This window comes from Theropithecus gelada, chromosome 6 (genome assembly GCF_003255815.1).
Source record: "Theropithecus gelada isolate Dixy chromosome 6, Tgel_1.0, whole genome shotgun sequence".
NCBI lineage: Eukaryota > Metazoa > Chordata > Mammalia > Primates > Cercopithecidae > Theropithecus > Theropithecus gelada.
In genome coordinates, this window is record NC_037673.1 from 142439174 (window position 1) to 142458451 (window position 19278).

Here is a 19278-nt window from a genome sequence, read left to right on the forward strand (position 1 = left end):
TGATAGAACTAGAGGCTTGACAGCTTCGGGCTCAATTTTTTGTCAAGAATACTTCATAGGCAGTACTAAGTACTTGTTTTTTGGTTTGGTTTGGGTTTTTTTAAGTGTACAATTCAATGACTTTTCATATATTCACACTGTGCAGCATTCATCCCTATAGTCAATTTTAAACATTTCCTTTACTCCAAAAAGAAATCCCACACCTCTTAGCCATCACCTCCCAAATTACCATTTCCTTTAACCCCAGCCCTAGGAAACCATTAAGTTACTTTCTGTCTTTATAGATTTGCCTATTCTGGATGTTTTCTGTAAGTGGAAGCACACAGTATTTGAATATTTGGATCTTTGTGGATGTTTTATTTCACTGAATATGTTTTTAGGTTTATTCATATTGTGGTATGTATTAGTACTCATTCTTTTTATGGCGAATAACATTCTATTGCATGAATACACCACATTTTGTTTATCCACTCATCAATGAATGAGCGTTTGGGTTGTTTTTACTTTTTGGCTATTATGAATAATGCTGCTATGAACATTTGTAGACATATGCTTTCATCTGATTGTATACCTAGAAGTGGAACGGTTAGATCATATAGTAACTCTGTGTTTAAGGGACTGTCAATGATTTTCAAAAGTGATTGCACCATTGTACGTTCTCAGCCTTGGTGTATGCAGGTTCCAATTTCCCCACATCTTTGCCAACACTTGTTTTATTATCAGTCTTTTTTATTGCAGCCATCCAATGGGATGTGAATGATATCCTATTGTGGTTTTGATTTACATTTCCCTCATGGCTAATAAGAGCATCTGTTCATGCGTTTATTGTGCATGTGTTCTTTGGAGAACTGTCTTTTTATATCCTTTGCCCATTTTATCATCAGGTTTTCTTATTATTATTGAGTTGTAAGAGTTCTTTACATATTCTAGATTCAAGTCTTATCAGTTATATGACTTGCAAATATTTCTTTAATTCTGCGTGTTGCCTTTTCACTTTCTAGGTGACGTCCTTTGAAGCACAAAAGTTTTTCATTATAATAATGTCCAGTCATCACATTACTCTTTCCTTTGTTGCTTGTGTTTTTGTTGTCATATCTAAAAACCATTGTCTAATTCGAATTCATAAGTATTTACCACTGCATTTTTTTTCTAAGAGCTTATAGTTTTCACTCTTATTTTAGATGTTATGATTCAGCTGGAGTTAATTTCTGTATATGTTGTGAGGTAGGGATCCAGATTCATTCTTCTACCTGTAGATATGAAGTTGTTCCAGCATCATTTACTGAAAAAGACTGTTTTTTCCCATTTTGTTATATTTACACATATGTTAAAAATTAAGTACTTTTTATAGCAACACATCAGGAAGCATATAATGCCTAATTGCCTCCTTTTTTGTATGAAAATTGATTCTATTCAAATGTCAACCTGCTCCATCCATTATATGGGTCCCCATTAGCCTTTCACCTGGTAGCTTGAACATTATTTCATTAGGGGTTGCAAAATGGTGGTGTTCCAAATCTGTCACTCCTGAATATTTTATGCCACAATTCTTCTGTAATATTGAGCTATGTATAAGACACAGCACTGTGAGCTTTATCTCACTATTGATCTCCACACCTACACATCATAATCCCTCAGCATACATTGGAGAGTCCAAAGTTCATATTCTTAACCTAACTCTCTCTCTCTCTCTTTCTCTCTCTTTTGTTCCTGGGCATTCCCCTAGCTCAAAGACAAGATTCGTTTCTCACCACCTTCCCACATTGCATGTTTGCCATCACTGAACAGCTACCCCTTTTTCCACTGGCCACTGCCAGCTGGGCTAATCTTACTGCCTGCCTGTGCAGTCTCCTTGTTTACATCCTTACTACTGCCCTAGGCTGGCCCCTAGTCAGGGCCTCCTTGGCCCACATGTTCCCTCCCTTGCCTTCCTGAGGTCTGGTTCCCACACTTGTGCCAAGATCAGGAGAAAGAGGCCCAAGTTTGTTCAGCCTGGAGAAGAAAAGATTGATGTGGGGTTGAATGATGACTTTATTTTTCCAAACTTGCGTTTATATACCAGTTTTATTTTCCTGTGTTCTGAAGAGAAAAGGAACATAAATCAAAACATGAAGGATTTGGGGAAGTACAATGAGAAATCTCTCCTATTGCATAGACTAATGGAAACTAAATATTTCCAATGCTGAAGTGGAATCTATGGATTCTGTTGTTGTTATTATGTTTGGTTTGGTTTTTATTTATTCTATAGAGGAAGGTAGTTTAGTACAAACAAAAAGATTTTGAGTCAGGCAAAGTTTCTTGTCATGGCTTTGCCATCTGGTAACTAAATGACATTGAAATTAAGTATCTAACCCCATTAAGCCTCAGTGTCCTCATCTGCAAACTGGGATAACTCCTTCCATGCAGGGTCTTGGCAATGGTAGCAACAAATCAAGCTGCAGCCATTGCTATTACCTTCCCCCTCTTTCCTGCAAGGAGAGCTTTTAGAATCTGTCATTTGTGTGACTGGGGAGAACCCCTGAATTCACACAAGGAATGGGCCAAATGTTTTAAAATCTAAATGATCATTCCAATCTGAATGTTTTAAGGTGTAGTTTTTCACAACTACTAACCGATATGGAGGAGGGGGTGATCTTGCCTCTTATATGAAAAAAACTGGCAGGAAAAGGTAGTTCCTTAACAGACTCAAGGTCTTCCCCCCAAAATTAAATAAATACATGAATTGTAATTTAGGATATAACTAAGAGTCCCTATAAAATATAACTGAATGCCACATCTTTGAGCCACATAGTCCCAAGTGGCAGTAACCATTATTTGCACAAGAAAGGTGATAGATACATCACCAGTGAGGCCTCAAAGAATGTGATCCTAGCGCTCTCATAGTTAACTGTGTAGCCCTGGACAAGGGATTTTGCCTTTCCGGGTCCCAGTTTTCTCATTGGAATGACAAAATTGACTTGACAGAGTACTATGTGCCTTAATTGGCTAATAGCACACTCTGAGGATAGGTAACACTGGGAAAGAGCTGTTTCTATTATTTAACGAATCATGGTTATTGTTGTGATTCCTCCTGTCTTCTGCCCGAACACACATTCACACAAGAGACCTGTTTTCTTTCTGGCTGGTGCAAAGTTTTGTCAGGCCCCACAGGTATTGGGTAGAGCTACTCTCTGAGGCAAAGAGCTTCTCAGCATAGGCAGTATAGTAAGGAAATAAAAATATGGGCTTTGGGGTCAGCTAGATCTAGGATGGAACTCACACTGCTTCTTACCAAACAGTATAACCTTGGGCAAGATACTTTACTGTTTCTGAGCCTCAGTTTTTATATCTGTAAAATGGGACTAATGATGGTAATTTTTATAAGATGGCTGCGAGGATAAAACAAGGCAATGCTTATACATGAGATAATGGCCAGGGTTTAGCAGTGGTAAATGGCTCAATAAATGTTCACTCTGTTATTATTATTATCATCAGGTCAAGCCAGGAAGCTAAAACCATCTCCCATCCCCACCACCCCAGGGCCAGCCTGTACAAACAGGCCCTACTGAGAATGAGATTGATCAGCCACACACTTCAGAGATGATCTGTTGGAGCCTGCTTTGAAGTGCAAAGACTTCCAAAAACGCCTTTGCTTTCTTAATAAGCAGTGACAATTCCAGAATTAGGGAAGGAGTGTGACTTTTGGCCTGTACCTAGGTGGCCCCCTGGGACAATTGCACTTGCTTAGTTCAGACCCTCAGCTGTCAGTCCATGTCAACCCAGGTGAGAGAAGCCAAAAATGAATGCAGGAAAAAAAAGACTTTGAATAAAAAAGACCAAGATAGAGACTGAGGCAGAGCCAGCCATCTGTCCACCATTTCCTATACACACCTCGCAGTTTTTTCTGTGAACCCTGTCCTCACCTGGCAAGTGTCCAAAGCCCATTGTGAATCCTAGTTGCCAAAGCCCCTCACAGCCTGTCAGTGAGCCAGTCAGCAGAGTTGTTGAATGCCCACCGGACACTGAGCTGGGCACAGGTGATACAGAGAACAAGACAGACATGGTCGCTACAGTCATGGAGCCTCCAAGCTAGCAGGGAAGACAAAAACTAAACAATTATTAACATGCTTGATTACAAGGTATTAAGTGTGCAAAGTGCTGTGAGGTTCAATGATGAGGGATGAAGGGAGTATGTAATGGAGGGTCCCACCTAGTCTAGGAAGTCAGAGAAGCCTGCCTGGAAGAAGTGATCCTCAGGTGAAAACCTGGAGGCTGATAGCAGTCAGCCAGGTAAAAAAAGGAAGCCAGCTGAGGTTCTGCATGCACCTGTCCTTAGCGCTGCAGCCCAGTTGCCTTTCTACTGAGGTCACTCCAGAAAGCGCCAGTACTCCTGGGGCACAGTGGCTCCTACAGTACTTGGATCCTCAGCCCTGCCCAAGCTCCCTGAGGTCCTCTGGGGAAAAAACCTTTCTGGTTTCTGGTGACTAAAGCAGGTTTGATAATTAACTTTGCTTACTTCCTTGATTCAGCATTTCTCCAGCAAGAGGTTAAACTTTACATCATCGTTTTGCCCAATTAATCCTGGCAGGTGCGCCACTGAGAAGACCCAACCCTGCCCGGGTGAAAAAGGGAGCGGCCCAGCCTGCACCTCAGACATTTTAACATAGACGCTATAGCTCTGGGAGCCGGGAGCAGGGGACATTGATATCCAAGGCCACTGGGGCCTGCAACACACACACACAGAAAGGTAATTCAACAAGAAAGGAAGACAAGAGAAGCAAAATAAAACAGAAGGGCAAAAGAAAGGGAAAAGCAATGTCACAGGGTAGCATTCTGGGAACAAGGAGGGTAGTACAGACATGTGGACACAGACAGACCTTGATGGTACAGTGACCTCGGCCAAGTGACTCAACCTTGCAAGACCTCAGTTTCACCATCTCAAATGGGAAAATTAATAGCATCTTCCACACAGACCTGTTAGGGGATGAATGAAATACTCGTGTACAGCAAGCTCTCTCAGCCTCAGCACTATTGGCATTTTGAGCAAGATAATTGTTGTGGGGGCTACCCTCTGCATTGTAGGGTTTTTAGCAGCATCCCTGGCCTCTACCCACTGATGCCTGTAGCACCCACCACCCACCCACCTGTGGCAACAACAGACATTACCAAATGTTCCCCAGGGTCAAAGTTGCCTCCTGCTGAGAACAGCTGATGTGCAGGACGTAGCATAGGATCTGGCTTGTAGTAAATGCAGAATACAGGGCAGTTAAGTCAAGGGCTGTGTGAAAAAGATGCCCTTTCTGAACAGCCCCAGCAGACCACTCTTCCCAAACACAAGGGAGAATACAAGGGCTTTGGGGAAACCTGACACTTTGCACAGGTACGATGGGGAGACTTGCCAGTGCCCTGTCCCTGGAAATGTGCCAAAACACGACCGCGCTCCTGGCTGGAGAAGCTGAAAGGATCTGTGCACTAAGCGGATTGTTGGAAAAACATATTGTACAGAGAAACATACATATGTAGTGAAAAGAAAAACAAATTGTGCAGAGAAACATACCCCCACAGCAATAAACAAAGGCACAATAAATACATAATTCAGGCCCACTTTCCATCCCCGCTCAGCTCCAAGCAAAAAAGGAACTCATTTTGTGACAGACCCAGTGCCACAGTCTTACATCCTCTGTGAGTGTTGTTAACAGTTGTTACTTCTTTCCATTTCAGATGGAGGAACTAAGACTCAGAGAGGCTAAGTATTTAGTTCAGTTAGCAAGTACATTTCAGAGTTTTTGTCAGAACCCAGGTCTGGCTGTCTTCCGGGCCCGTGCTCTTTCCCTGCCAGAGCAGTGGGAGCAGTGGGGCATCTCACATCCTTACTCAATTGTCCCCAGAGGTGATTGAGGAGAGATTCTGGGACAGCAACCAGACTCAGTGAGAAGGAATAAAGGGATCGATTATCCATGTCTGTCATGGGCCCTGGAGTAGGAAATGGACACATGTGCCGTGTGTTCACCATCCCCACGCAGGCCCATCATCTAAGACTCGGTGAGTCCATATCATTCTGTTGGGCACTCCCTGGGGGCTATGTTGGGCTCAGGGTACATCTGGATTTGTTCAGCAAACGAGCTCCTGTGCTATTTGCTTTCTCTGCACATAAGCTGAAAATCAGGCCTTCTTCCTAAGGGAGAGTTTCTACGGAGGGCACAAAAGGGGCACGTTCTTCCATTGTTTTCATGGAAAAACAAGATACGGGCCCCTATCACAGCCCTCTGTGAATGCCTCGGGAACTTTATTTTTGATAAACGACAGTGTGTTAAGAAAAGAAAACAAAAGAAAGATAAAGAGAAAACTCCAAGAAAATGGACCATTTCCTTTCATCGAAGAAAAAAACCATTTATTGTATCTTAATGCCCAAGCTTTGGGATATGTAATATCCATTCTTCTCCCTCTCTTCCCATCCCAAAACAATCAAGCCCTGATGAAAAATTGCACAACTAGATGTGAAGTAAAAACTGCTTACATATGCAAAGAATATTGCAAGCACCAGTTTGTTTCCAAGACACTTCAGATAGGGAAGCCCTGTTTTCCCACACTGAGTAGAGGGCAACTCTGAGGACAAAAAGGGCAGAGTCAGAAATAAGAACAAATCTTTCTACTCGCTGGTCTGCTCAAGCTGCCTAACTGAGCCCTTGCGCCTTCCCCCACTGCCTTTGACTTGACCTGAACCAGTACTGATGAGAGAAATCTTGCTGCTTCCTTGCTTCTGTTCACAAATATGGTGCGCCTACCATGTGCCCGTGTCCTTTCATTCAGTGAAGATTTACTGAGGCCCTATTCTTTGCTAGGCCTGGGTTATATACTCAAGTGACAAGCCCTAAACAGATTTGAACAAGACACACTGGAGCACAGAGAGAGTTTACTGCTTTAATCATTTGTCTGCATTCGTTTCAAGGAGGCAGGACAATGATAAAGTCAGAGAATACCTATCCTGTATTTTTAAAATCCGATTCCCTGTGCCTGAGATTAGGCCCTTGCTGGGCCCTCATCTGTCTACATCTGTAGAGAAAGCAGTAACCAGGTCACCAGGAGAATTACTAACCCCTAAACTATTTCTGCTATTGGCATCTGGAAATTATGCACTGTTCATTCATTTCTTTGAGCTTTAACAAAATTAGCAAATTACAGCCTATGGGCCAAATGCACCTGCTGCCTGTTTTCATATAGCCAGGAAGTTAAGAATGGTTTTTACAGATGTGATTTTGAATTTATTGGGTGGTGGGGGCAGGGGTGAAAATCAAAAGAATAAAACTCCATGCTGTGAAAATTATATAAAATTCTATTTTCAGTGTCCAAAAATAACGTTTGATTGGCACTCAGCCAGTCTCGCTCTTTACATATCATCTATGGCTGCTTTCACACTACAAGGAAACAGTTAGGTAGTAGTGACACAGACCTTGCACAAAGCCTGAAAGTTTTACTTTCTAGCCCTTTAGAGAGTTTGCAGATCCCTGGGCTAAAAGATTGCCCTCTTCCTTTAAAAAGCAAACACCTGGTTGGGCACAGTGGCTCACACCTGTAATCCCCGCACTTTGGGAGGCCAAGGCGAGTGGATCACGAGGTCAGGAGATTGAGACCATCCTGGCTAACACGTCTTTACTAAAAAAAAAAAAAAAAAAAATACAAAAAATTAGCCGGGCATGGTGGCGGGCGCCTGTGGTCCTGGCTACTTGGGAGTCTGAGGCAGGAGAATGGCGTGAACCCAGGAGGCAGAGCTTGTAGTGAGCCAAGACTGCGCCACTGCACTCCAACCTGGGTGGCGGAGCAAGACTCAGTCTCAAAAATAATAACATAAAATAAATAAAAAGTAAACACCCTCCTCTGGTCTAGCCACTTCTGAGGTCCCTAATGCCTTTGTGAGAATGTGTGTACCTGGTCACTTTGGGCCCTGTAGGGAAGAGGGAGCACTGGATGCCTGGGAGGCACCATCCCATCTGCACTTCCAAACAATTGACATATGCCTCCAGGTGGAATTCTGTCACTTACCACCTTGTTTTGGAATTTACCTAAGTGTACCTTAATGCCCTCAACTCCTTAAAGACAGGGTGACTGATGTCCCCCTGCTCCCTCCAGGGTTAAGCCCAGTTGAGCCTGGCAAGGAGAGATGGCTAGTAAATGTTTGTTGAATGAATGAGTGATGAAGAGAGTGAAACCCAGTGAACACATACATAGCTATGTACATGACCCAATAAACAGAAGAGACTGAATGAATGATTAAGTGATGGAGGAATCTGATGAAAGAAAGATGTGAATGAATTGTGAGGGAATTCTTATAATAATGAGGAATTTAATAAAGAAATAAATATGTAAGTGAATGAAGGAGGGAGGGATCAACAGGGTGGGTGAGTGAGAAGTGAATGCGGGCCATGGGGTCTCTACAGGCCCATAAAGGGTATAAGGGGCAGCAATGCCAACTTCTGCTGTGTCATCATTTTGCCTTGCTTGCTCTTGTCCTGCCAGCCCTGGGGATTTTGAGATTAACCAATACCCTTCCCCATGAAGGGTGTGTCCATGCTTTAGTGCTTTGATATCTGGATTCTGTGAGAAGCACAAAATCAACTGCAACCCTAAGCTTGAGGCCAGGCAGCCACTGTCCAAGACTGTAGCCTCCCATATATGGAAAAATACACCTTTGGTTGGTGCATCCCCAGCCCCATCCCTTCCACGTGCCCCAGGTAAATAAGACCCACCCCAAAGCTAAGCACCCCCCAGTGATGCGTGCTCCAGGGGCAAGAGACAAGCAGCATGTCGGGTTTGGATGAACTTCATAGCCAAGGTCACCCAGCCAGGTAGGAGGGCATGGAATGGAAAACACCTTATCCAAAGCCGGTCTCCCATCATCTATCTCTGCTTCCTTTAAGGTGTATATTTTATTAGTCTGTTTTCTTGGTTTTTGTTTTGTATATGTGTATCTTGTTTTACCTGCCATCTCCCTAGAATATAAGCTCCATAAGGACAGAATGAGGCATATGGAAAGCCTAATAAATATTTGCTGAAAATTAGTGAAACGTAGTCTGGAAAGCAAGTCAAGCAAACCAACCTCTGGAACCAGCTACCCAGACATGGTACCCTTTCCCAGTGATGAACTTAGGTCTGACTCTGTGGCCAAGCCCCATGGGTGATGACCTTCAACTTGCCACTTCCCCTCAGAGGATTGAATTGGGTGATCTTGAAGCTCTTATGGCTTCAAGATCTTCAGCTCTTACATACTAGGATCCTAAAGCCAGGGGAAGGGGCTTCAGATTTTTCCAAGATTCATATAGGTAATATGAACCTGAGTTCCCTGACCACAACTCTTGAAAAAAAACATTGTCTATTACATAAGAGGCAGCAATTTCATCTGGCCAGTGACCGAGGGGTGAGGTGACACTAGGTGTGGTGACAGAGACAATCCAGATGCTATCTTGGCGCTCCTTCAGGCTTTGCCAAGCCTCAGCTCGGGGCCAAAGCCCAGCCTGACATCCTACTGCCCATGCCTTGGGAAAGTTATACACGTGTGCCCGTAAATCACATTTCTCTCTGGTAACAGAGACATGACTGAGAAATCTCTTCTCAGGCGTCTTTTCAGAGTTGCCAGAAATGGGGCAAACCCTTCCTGGCTTAGCCCAGCAAATGAGGCACAGGGAGCTAAAGAAGCCCTTCTCTGAGAATCCTAGCCCTCGCCGACTCCTGCCCTCTAGAACCTTCCAGCCCTTAGAGCCAGCACCACCTGATTCTCCCTCCAAAATGCACACACTGACTTGTGTGCTGTAGTTAGGGCTGAGAGGACAGGCTCTGAAGTCACAGTCACATCATGTATGTTCGAATCCCAGCTCAGCTTCCTTGCTTTGGGCAAGTTACTAAACATATATTTTTGCCTTGACATTCTCAAGGTCAAATGGGAAAAGTGATGATAATGGTATTTAGCCCTTTGGTTTGTTGTGAGGATTACATGAGATAATAGAGTGTTTAGGAATGTGTGGCCTCTGACAAGTATACTGTAATCATTAGCTCTTGATTTTGCAACTCTGTTTTCTTTTTTCCCATCTTAGTGAGATTACACACTCCTTAAGGGCAAGGACTATGCTTTCTTTTCAACCATTTTTGTCTTTCACATTGTCTTACCTAGGAGCATTTGTCAATTAGAGGAGACCAGATATTCCCAAATCATGTCTCTTTAGAAGTTACAGGAAGTTCCTTAGTGAAAATCTATGAGCACTAACCCCTAGCCTTTTTTTTTTTCCTTTTTTTTTTTTTTTTTTTTTTGAGATGGAGTTTCAGTCTTATTGCCCAGGCTGGAGTGCAATGGCCCGATCTCAGCTCACTGCAACCTCCGTCTCCCAGGTTCAAGCCATTCTCCTGCCTCAGCCTCCCGAGAAGCTGGAATTACAGGTCTGCGCCACCACGCCGGGCTAATTTTGTGTTATTAGTAGAGACAGGGTTTCTCCATGTGGGTCAGGCTCGTCTCAAACTCCCGACCTCAGGTGATCTGCCTGCCTCAGCCTCCCAAAGTGCCGAAATTACAGGCATGAGCCACTGCGCCTGGCCATGCCCTAAGCCTCTTTGTGGGAAAAATGACACCCACATTTTGTGGAAAAAGAGGCTCAGTTAGGGAATATCAAGAAAAGGTAAAGAACAAAAGTAACACCCCTCCCCCACAAATATATCCCCATTGTTTGTTGTTATGAAAGTCTTATTACCAACAGAAGAGACAATTGGAAGGATGGTTTTCTCACATCCATCCCAGATGGTGCAGACACTGATCTTCCTAAAAGCACACTCAACGAACATTTATTGAGTGCTTAGGTATTGTTCTAAAAGGTGGAGATACAAATAAAAGTTATGTTTGTTATAAGGATGGGCCAAAATTAGGGATTCTCCCCTTCTTAATGCAAATGCATATTTTCATTCCTTTTTAGCACAATGAGATAAAAATATCAGGACACCTGAAAACAAAGATTATCTGAAGAGTTTTATTCTCCCTTTATTTCCCATCAAATGCAGTGCTCTGAAGAGTGAGCTGCATTGATTGTCCAAACAGCCTGGGTCCTGAGCTTCTGTGGCTCACCCAGTGATGGGAGAGGACAGCAGAGGGCTTGCTTGCAGGGAAGTGGAACCTCTCCAGGCACCACGAGCTGGGCCCTCGGGGCAGGGATGGTGAGTCTCTGGGGACAGCCAATTAAAACTGTTTAAATCTCATTTGAGACTCTGAAGGACAACTTCTGATATCTGCGGAACCACAGAGCCAGCAGGCATGCCATCCAGAAGGAGCTTTAAGTGATGGCTTTGGAAACACATGCCCTTTTCACTTGCTGATATCACTGAGCCTGTCTCAGAAAGGATTCTGGGACCCTGGTGGACTGTGTGGCCACATTCTAATAATCCTGTGAGAAGGAAAAATTGTCCTATGACCAACCAAGGTCTCAGCCTCAGTATGGGGTGTCTTCCCAAGGGTATCCAGTGATAATAATTCAGAAGATGAAGGCAGACATACCAACAGGAAAGTGTCAGGGAGTGTTTCCAGGAACCATGACAGCAATGGAGCCTAGGTTTCCAAGAATGTAAATCCTTCATTTATTGAGGGCACTTAATTACTCAAAAAAGAACAGAGGTCGGGTACAGTGGCTCTTGCCTATAATCCCAGAACTTTGAGAGGCCAAGGCAGGCGAATCACTTGAGGTCAGGAATTGGAGACCAGCCTGGCCAACATGGTGAAACCCCACCTCTACTAAAAATACTAAAGTTCGCCAGGCGTGGTAGTACACACCTGTAATCTCAGCTACTCAGGAGGCTGAAGCAAGAGAATTGCTTGAACCTGAGAAGTGGAGGTTGCAGTGAGCCAAGATTATGCCACTGCACTCCAGCCTGAGTGATGAAGTGAGACTCTGTCTCAGAAAAAAAAAAAAAAAAAAAAGAACAGAGACAACTGCTTTGATAATGGCTGTTGGTGGTAAGCGATTAATTTTTCTCTTTTTTAAAATAAAAATATTCATTGTTGTCGCTATAATATCCTTGAGAAAATTTTAAATTAAGAGACAACAAACACAAGGCAGAAAGTAAACTTTCTGAAGATGCTGAGATGAACTTGACATTGCCAAATTATTTCTGGGCTCACTAAATTCCTTAGAAAGGATTTTTTTTAATTAACTTTTTTTTTTTACTTTTTTTCATTCTGACTTCAGTTTGCTTCACCAGCCATCTATCTCCCCTGAAGTGAAACCTTAGATTTTTAAAAATTGACAAGTCCTTAGGAAGAAACCTATTAAAGCTCCCCTAAACCAGATGAAGGAATTTAGGACCAGGCAGGTTAAGTAACTTGCCCAGGGTGACATGGTCAGTGAAAGCATAGCAAAGTGGGGACCCGCACCCAGGGACATCTGAATTCAGATCCCAAGTTCCTAACAGTTATGCTCCAGTGTCTCCTGTTTTGGTCTGCTGCTTTCCCTCATCCACCTCTCCCTGTGGGTCCATATTCCTTAGTTCGGAAAATAACCTCCATCACCAATATCTCCACCATAAAAAGCTACTTTATAAGGACGTAGGTCCTTTAGTCCAAATGAGAGGTGAGTGGAGCATGAAAATTTCTAGATGTCCAGAGACTACCCATCTTTGGGATACCCTTGTCTGGGGAATGTGAGGGCAGGAGCCTGGGGTAGGACGGATAGTAGGTTGGAGGCACAGTCTCCACTGTCTGTGAGTGCAGTGGCCTCATCACGGATCCCCCGGGCCTAGCACGGTGCTTGGTACCTGGCAGATGCTTAGCAAGCATCTTCTGTGAGTAAATGCCTGAGGAGATCTGCAGCAGACTTCAGAGACACTTTGCATACTGAAGTTTTTATGGCCTTTAATGAGGCCCGGTGAGAGGATTTAACCATAATTACTGCCAAACAGTTACTTCTTCAAGCGGACTGTTAGGATGAGGAGGGCAAGGGTTCTAATTAAGACTTCTGTGTACCCTGGCATTTCAAAAAGCCCTAACAGTACCCACCCCATCACACTCTGCTTTGATGCCCAAACCCTGCTTTGAAAGCAGCAGGACCCTTGGTCTCAGGAAAGCATGAGGTAGAAAATAGCAGGGGAGACCAGACGCAGTGGCTCACACCTGTAGTGTCAGCTACTTGAGAGGCTGAGGCAGGAGGATCGCTTGACCTCAGGAGTTTGAGACCAGCCTGGGCAACGTAGTGAGACATTGTCTCTACTTAAAATAAAAACATTTTTTTTAATGACCAGGCGTGGTGGCTCACGCCTGTAATCCCAGCACTTTGGGAGGCCGAGGTGGGTGGATCGCTGGAAGTCAGGAGTTTGAGACCAGCCTGGCCAACATGGCAAATCCCCATCTCTACTAAAACTAAAAAACTAGCTGGACCTGGTTACACACGCCTGTAATCCCAGCTATTCTGGAGGCTGAGGCACGAGAATTGCTGGAATGTGGCAGGCAGAGGTTGCAGTGAGCCGAGATCACGCCACTGCACTCCAGCCTGGGTGACAGAGTGGCTCTATCTGAAAAAAAAGAAAACGGCAGGGGAGTAGCAGGGCAGGAGACATTCTGTGTCCAACCAAAGGAGAAAGCATATTTGTCTTTGTGGTTTGAAGTGTGGGTTACATTTCTGTTTTTCCCAAGAAGCCAATGCAGAGCATAGCTATGGGGAAGTGCCAGGGATGGAAGCCTCAGGATCCATGAGAATGGCCAACCTATCATCAGGGAAAAGGAAGAAAGACTCCTAAATGCATGTCCCCCATACTTGGGCTAAACCACCCCACACTGGGTCTTCCTCAAAGGCAATCTGGACTATGGTGGCTGGCCTTTGTATCCTAGAGAATGAATCTTTCCTTCTTAAATCCAGTTCAACTGAGGAAGTCCTATTGTCTGCTTCTTCTCCCCAGACATCTGCTTTGTATGTCTCCTATGTCATAATAGTGACAATGGTAACCATTTATTGGGTACCTCATATGAGTCAGACATTATGCAAAGCACTTTGCTTGCATGTTCTGATTAAACCCTCACAAGAACCTCATGAGGTAGCCACTATTCTTGCATCCTTTCATAGATGAGGAAATGAGGCTCAGAGGGATTAAGTCTGAGCCTCCCACAGCCAGTAAGTTACAATGCCAAACTCATACCCTCATCAGACAGCCCCAAAAGTCCATTCTGTTAGCCATGGCTGCATAGTGCCTCAAGAAGCTACAAAAATCCTCCTAATTGTGGCTGCCCCCATGGGGTTCCTCTTAAGTAAGGCACTGGGACTCTCGGGTTCTCTAAGGACGAATTGATGACGTATGGGGGTCTGCGTAGGCTGGGGTTTTCCAAGGCTCTATGTAGATACTCCAAGTACCACCGTTTCTCCCCAACAGGGAGGCCACCCAGCAAGTGTTCCCACAGGAACTTCTCTTCAACAAACAGGGCTTGTGGAAAAACATTTTACAACTGGTAAACAACTCTTGGAAATCCTTTAGAATAACATTGCAACCATTTAATAGTATCAGTAATTTAAAATCTTCCTATACAGAAAACTCCAGACCCAGACAGATTTACTGGTGAGTTCTTTCACACTTGCAAGGAGGGGATAATTTAACTATTATACAAATTCTTCCAAAGAATGGAAGAAAACATTTCCCAACTCATTTCATAAGATTAGGACAGCCTTACTTTCAAAACCAGGAAAAGACAACATAAGAAAGGAAAAGTATACTTCTGCTTCACTCAGGAACACTGATGCAAAAATCCTCAAGTATATATTAGCAAACCAAACCCAGAAATGCACGGAAATGGAATATATCATGATCAAGTTGGGTTTTTCTCCAAGATTGAATGGTTAGTTCAGCATTAGAAAATTAACTGATGTAATTTATCACATTAACAGATTAAAGGAGGAAAAAAATGTGACATTTTCAATAGACACAGAAAATGTTTGATAAAATTTTATGTCCACTCATTATATATTAACAAGTCTTAGCAAACTAGGAATAAAAAGAAACGTACTTAATGTGATTAACGGAATCTACTTAAATCTACGGCGAACATCATACTTAATGGTGAAATGCTGAAGGCATTTCCCTTAAGGTTAAAAAAAAGAACAGAATGCCCATTTTCATGTTTCTGCTCAGCACTGTCCCAGAGGGCCTGGCCAGCACAGCAAGGCAGGAAAAAGAAGTAAAAGGTTAAGTCTTTGAAAGGAAGAAATATAACTCTCATTATTTGCAGATGATACTATTGTCTATATAGAGAACTCAAAGGAACCTAGAAAAAATGTAATAGGAATAAACATGAGCTTATCAAGGTTGCTGAATACAAATCAATATAAGAAAGTCAATTGCATCTCTATACACTAAATAGAAAAATGATTTTTAAAAAGGTACCATTTACAGGAGCAACAAAATTGTTTAAATCTCTAGGAATAAATATAACAAGACATGCAAGGCCTTTATTGAGAAAATGTATAAAACACTATTGAAAGACATTAACGAGGCTCTAACATAAATGGAGAATTATGCAATGTTCTTGGATGGGATGACTTAATATTTAAAGAGGTTGATTCTCCCCCAAATTTAACCATGAATTCAAATCCCAGTGGGTCTGTTTGCTGTTTGTTTTTATGAAACTCAAAAGGTGATTCTAAGATTCAAAAGGAAGAACAAAAAGCCAAGAGCCAAGACACTTCTAACGAAGAAGATGGAATTTGGTTGGGGTAAAGAATTGGACTTCCCCAATCAGATTTCCATTTTTATTTCAAAGCTAATTAAGATGGCATGGATTTAGCACAGAGATTCTATGAAACCAATGGAACATGCTGGAGAACCTAGAAGCAGACACAGCATGGAGGCTTGATTTATGACAGAGCAGACTTTGCAGATCAGAAGGGAAGGATGAACTATGGTGCTGGGCTAATTGGGTATCCATGTGGAAAAAGATGAAATTGGATTCCTCCCTTGTCAAAAATCAATTCCAGGTGGATTAAAGACTTAAATGTGAAAGGCAAAACTATAAAACTTTTAGAAGACAGTATAGAAGTTTATCCGTATGACCTTGGGAGGAAAAAAACTTGTTGAAGACTGTTTAAAAACGTGAACCATAGGGAATATATTGTGAGTTTGACTATATGAAAAATCAGAACTTCAGTTCATCCAAAGACACCACGGAGTAAAAATATAAGCTACAAAGAATTCATATCCAATATATTAGAACTTCACAATTTAATACAAAAATAATAAATAACCCCATGGAGGAGTGGGAGACAAAGGACATGAACAGGCATTTCGTATAACAAGAATGGTCCATAAATATTAAAAAAAAAAAATGAAAGCTCCTGGTACTCAGAGAAATTAATTTAAAACCACAATAAGATAGCATTTTCCACCCACCCAATCAGCAGGTATTAGAAAGCCAGGCCTTACCACATGCTGGTGAGACTGTGGGGTAACAGTAATTGTCATTCACTGCTGGTGGAAGTGTAAATTGTTACAGCCACATTGGGACACAGTGTGTTATTGCCCAATAAAACTGAACAGGCTCATACCCTACGGCCCATCAATTCCACTCCTAGATGTATATCCTGGAGAAATTCTTGCACATGTGCACAGGGGACATGTACAAAAATGTTCATAGTAACATCACTCACAACAGCCCCAAACTGAAAATTGCCCAAATGACACATAAATGGTGGTATAGTCACAGAATGAAATATAAGAATCAGCAGTGAAAATTAGCCATAAATACATGCAAAAACTTCCCATTAAGCAAAAGATGTGCGTCACAGAATACACACGTTGTGAGTCCATTCATACAATGTTCACAGATAGACAAAACTAAACAGCATACTGTTTAGGGATATATGCCAAGGTGGTAACAACATAGAAAAGCCTTGGAATGATTAACACAAACTTCAGCATTGTAGTTACCTCTGGGATAACTTGGGAGAGAGACTTGGTTATGGGGGAATATGCAGAGGGCTTCTAAGCACAATATTCAACTTCTATTTTTTTATATTTCTTAAGTCGGGTGGTATGTATGCAGGTATCTGTTTTATGGGTAGTATGTATGCAGGTATCTGTTACATTATTATTCTTTAAATGATACACAAAATATATACACTTATCTGTATGCATAATATATTTATAATCTTACATTTTAATAACAAAGGGAAGTTACAGTCAGACCAGAAGTGGGAAGTGGGAAGTAACAGGGTAGCAGGGTGGCCAGGAGAGGCACAAGGTCACGGGTGTGGCCTGCTCAAAGAACTAAGAAAAGACCCCACTGAAGTGGGGGGGAAGGGAATGGAGAAAGGTGAGGCTGGAGAGCAAAATGGGAGCAGATCACAGAGGATCTTCCAAATTTTGCTGACTCCTTGGGAAGTGTAAATTCAGTAGTCTTCACAGCGTTATGCAATATAGCCCTTGCAGACCTAGCCGTGTACTTCGGGGAAAAAAAGCATTTTTGAGATGAACCTAAAGGGACCTGCTGACAGCTCATAAATGAGTTCTCTCTCTCAGACAGTGTTTTTACTCTCAGGACAAATAAATAGCTCTGGGTGGCTGCTCCTTGCTCATCAAGAACAGGGAAGGTTGCAGGTGGGGCTGGCCCTGAGACAGCCGTAGATGGTGAAGGGCTGATAGCCGCCTGGCAACTGAAGCTCTGACTCCCTCAGCTCTGCCCTGCCAGGGAAAGGAAAAGAAAAACAAGCACAGACAGCTTCATATTCCACCTGCCTGCAGACCTATTCTGTATGACTAGGGACACCTGACAGGAACGGTGGTCATCCTCTCCACGAGCATAAACACATATGCCTCCTCTATATGACCCCTTCAGCCACACTGAGATCTGGAAATGTTAACCTTCGGCTCTACAGAAAGGACTCTGAGCCTAGGGTCCTTGCTTCTGGTATCAAGCTGTCCACCCATTTGGCCACTGCCTGAAAATTGTGAAATCTTTTTATCTCAGTTTCCCCATCTATAAAAATGGGGATAATGACCATGGGGCCCATGTATAAATTAGCACTGGAGTCATAGCATGTGAGGGTGAAGCAGCCCTTGGAGGTCCAGGCAAGCCTCTCCTGCTAGCTCCCAGAGCATCCCGATCCTCCCCGACCCCAACATGCGCAGGCTTACACAGCATAGTCATAGGTGTCACTGAGTATGAGTACGTTACACGTATGTTACAGGAGCTTCCTGGCATACACTGTGAGCTCCACATGAGAATGGAGCCCTGTGTGTCTTGCTTATTGCAGTAACCCCAGTGCCTAGCACAGTGCCTAGGACGCAAGAAGGTCCACACACAGCAATTACCAAATGTGGCTCTTAACTTGTTTTGAGTCTGTAGAGGGGAACGAGCTTTTAACTTTATAAAGTCAGATGGTCAGCTCCAGATTGTCCCTAGTGGTGGGTACAGAAACCACCAATACCTAATTTTCTCTCTCTGAAATGCAGCCCTAGGCCAGGCGCAGTGGCTTACGCTTGTAATCCCAGCACTTTGGGAGGCCAAGGGCATATCGCTTGAGCCCAGGAGTTGGAGACCAGCCTGGGCAACATGGTAGAACCCCATTTCTACAAAAAACACAAAAAACTATCTGGGCATGGTGTTGCACATCTGTAGTCCCAGCCACTCAGGAGGCTGAGAGGGGCGGATCGATTGAGCTTGGGAGGTTGAGGCTGCAGTGAGCCGTGATTGCACCATGGCACTGTCGCCTGGGTGACAAAGCAAGACTCTGTCTCTAAAAAATAAAAAATAAAATAAAATGTAGCCCTTCTCTCAACCCTGAGTGAACACTGTAGGTTCAAGGCCCTTGTTAGTTTTGGGGAATACCAGGTGTAGTACCATAACCAGCTCTAGAGTAGTTCACACTCCGCTGGGGAAGACAGTCACCCCGTAGCCGCCAAGTTACCAAAAGGCAAAGCCCTGGAGGAAATAGCCGAGAGCCACAGCACGGAATGGAGAAAAACAGACTTACATTTGGAAAGGCGGGGAGGTTTTCTGCTAGAAGAGAGGAGCAAGGTTGCTACACACACTCCTCCTCCCCATACCCACCACATTCTTGGGTCCTGCTTTCAGTCCAAGAACTTGCCAGGCTGTCCCATAAGAGGTACCGCACCCACTCTGTCCCCACCCTACGCAGTAACTAATCTCTTTGCAGATCAAAATAAGTAGCATCTATTGAGCACTTACAGTGTGTCAAATCCTGTGCTAAATAATTTACATGGATTATTTTACTTAAACCTCATAACAACTCTAAAAGAGAAATACCATCATTGCCCCATTTTATAGATTTTGAAGAA

At 43.3% G+C, this 19278-nt stretch overlaps 1 protein-coding gene across 2 annotated transcripts in view; it reads left to right on the plus strand.

The window, feature by feature from the left end:
• The window catches only part of SH3RF2 (SH3 domain containing ring finger 2), a 145701-nt gene that overhangs the window by 86918 nt on the left and 39505 nt on the right, over window positions 1–19278 (plus strand). The gene's annotated exons all lie outside the window — the stretch shown is intronic.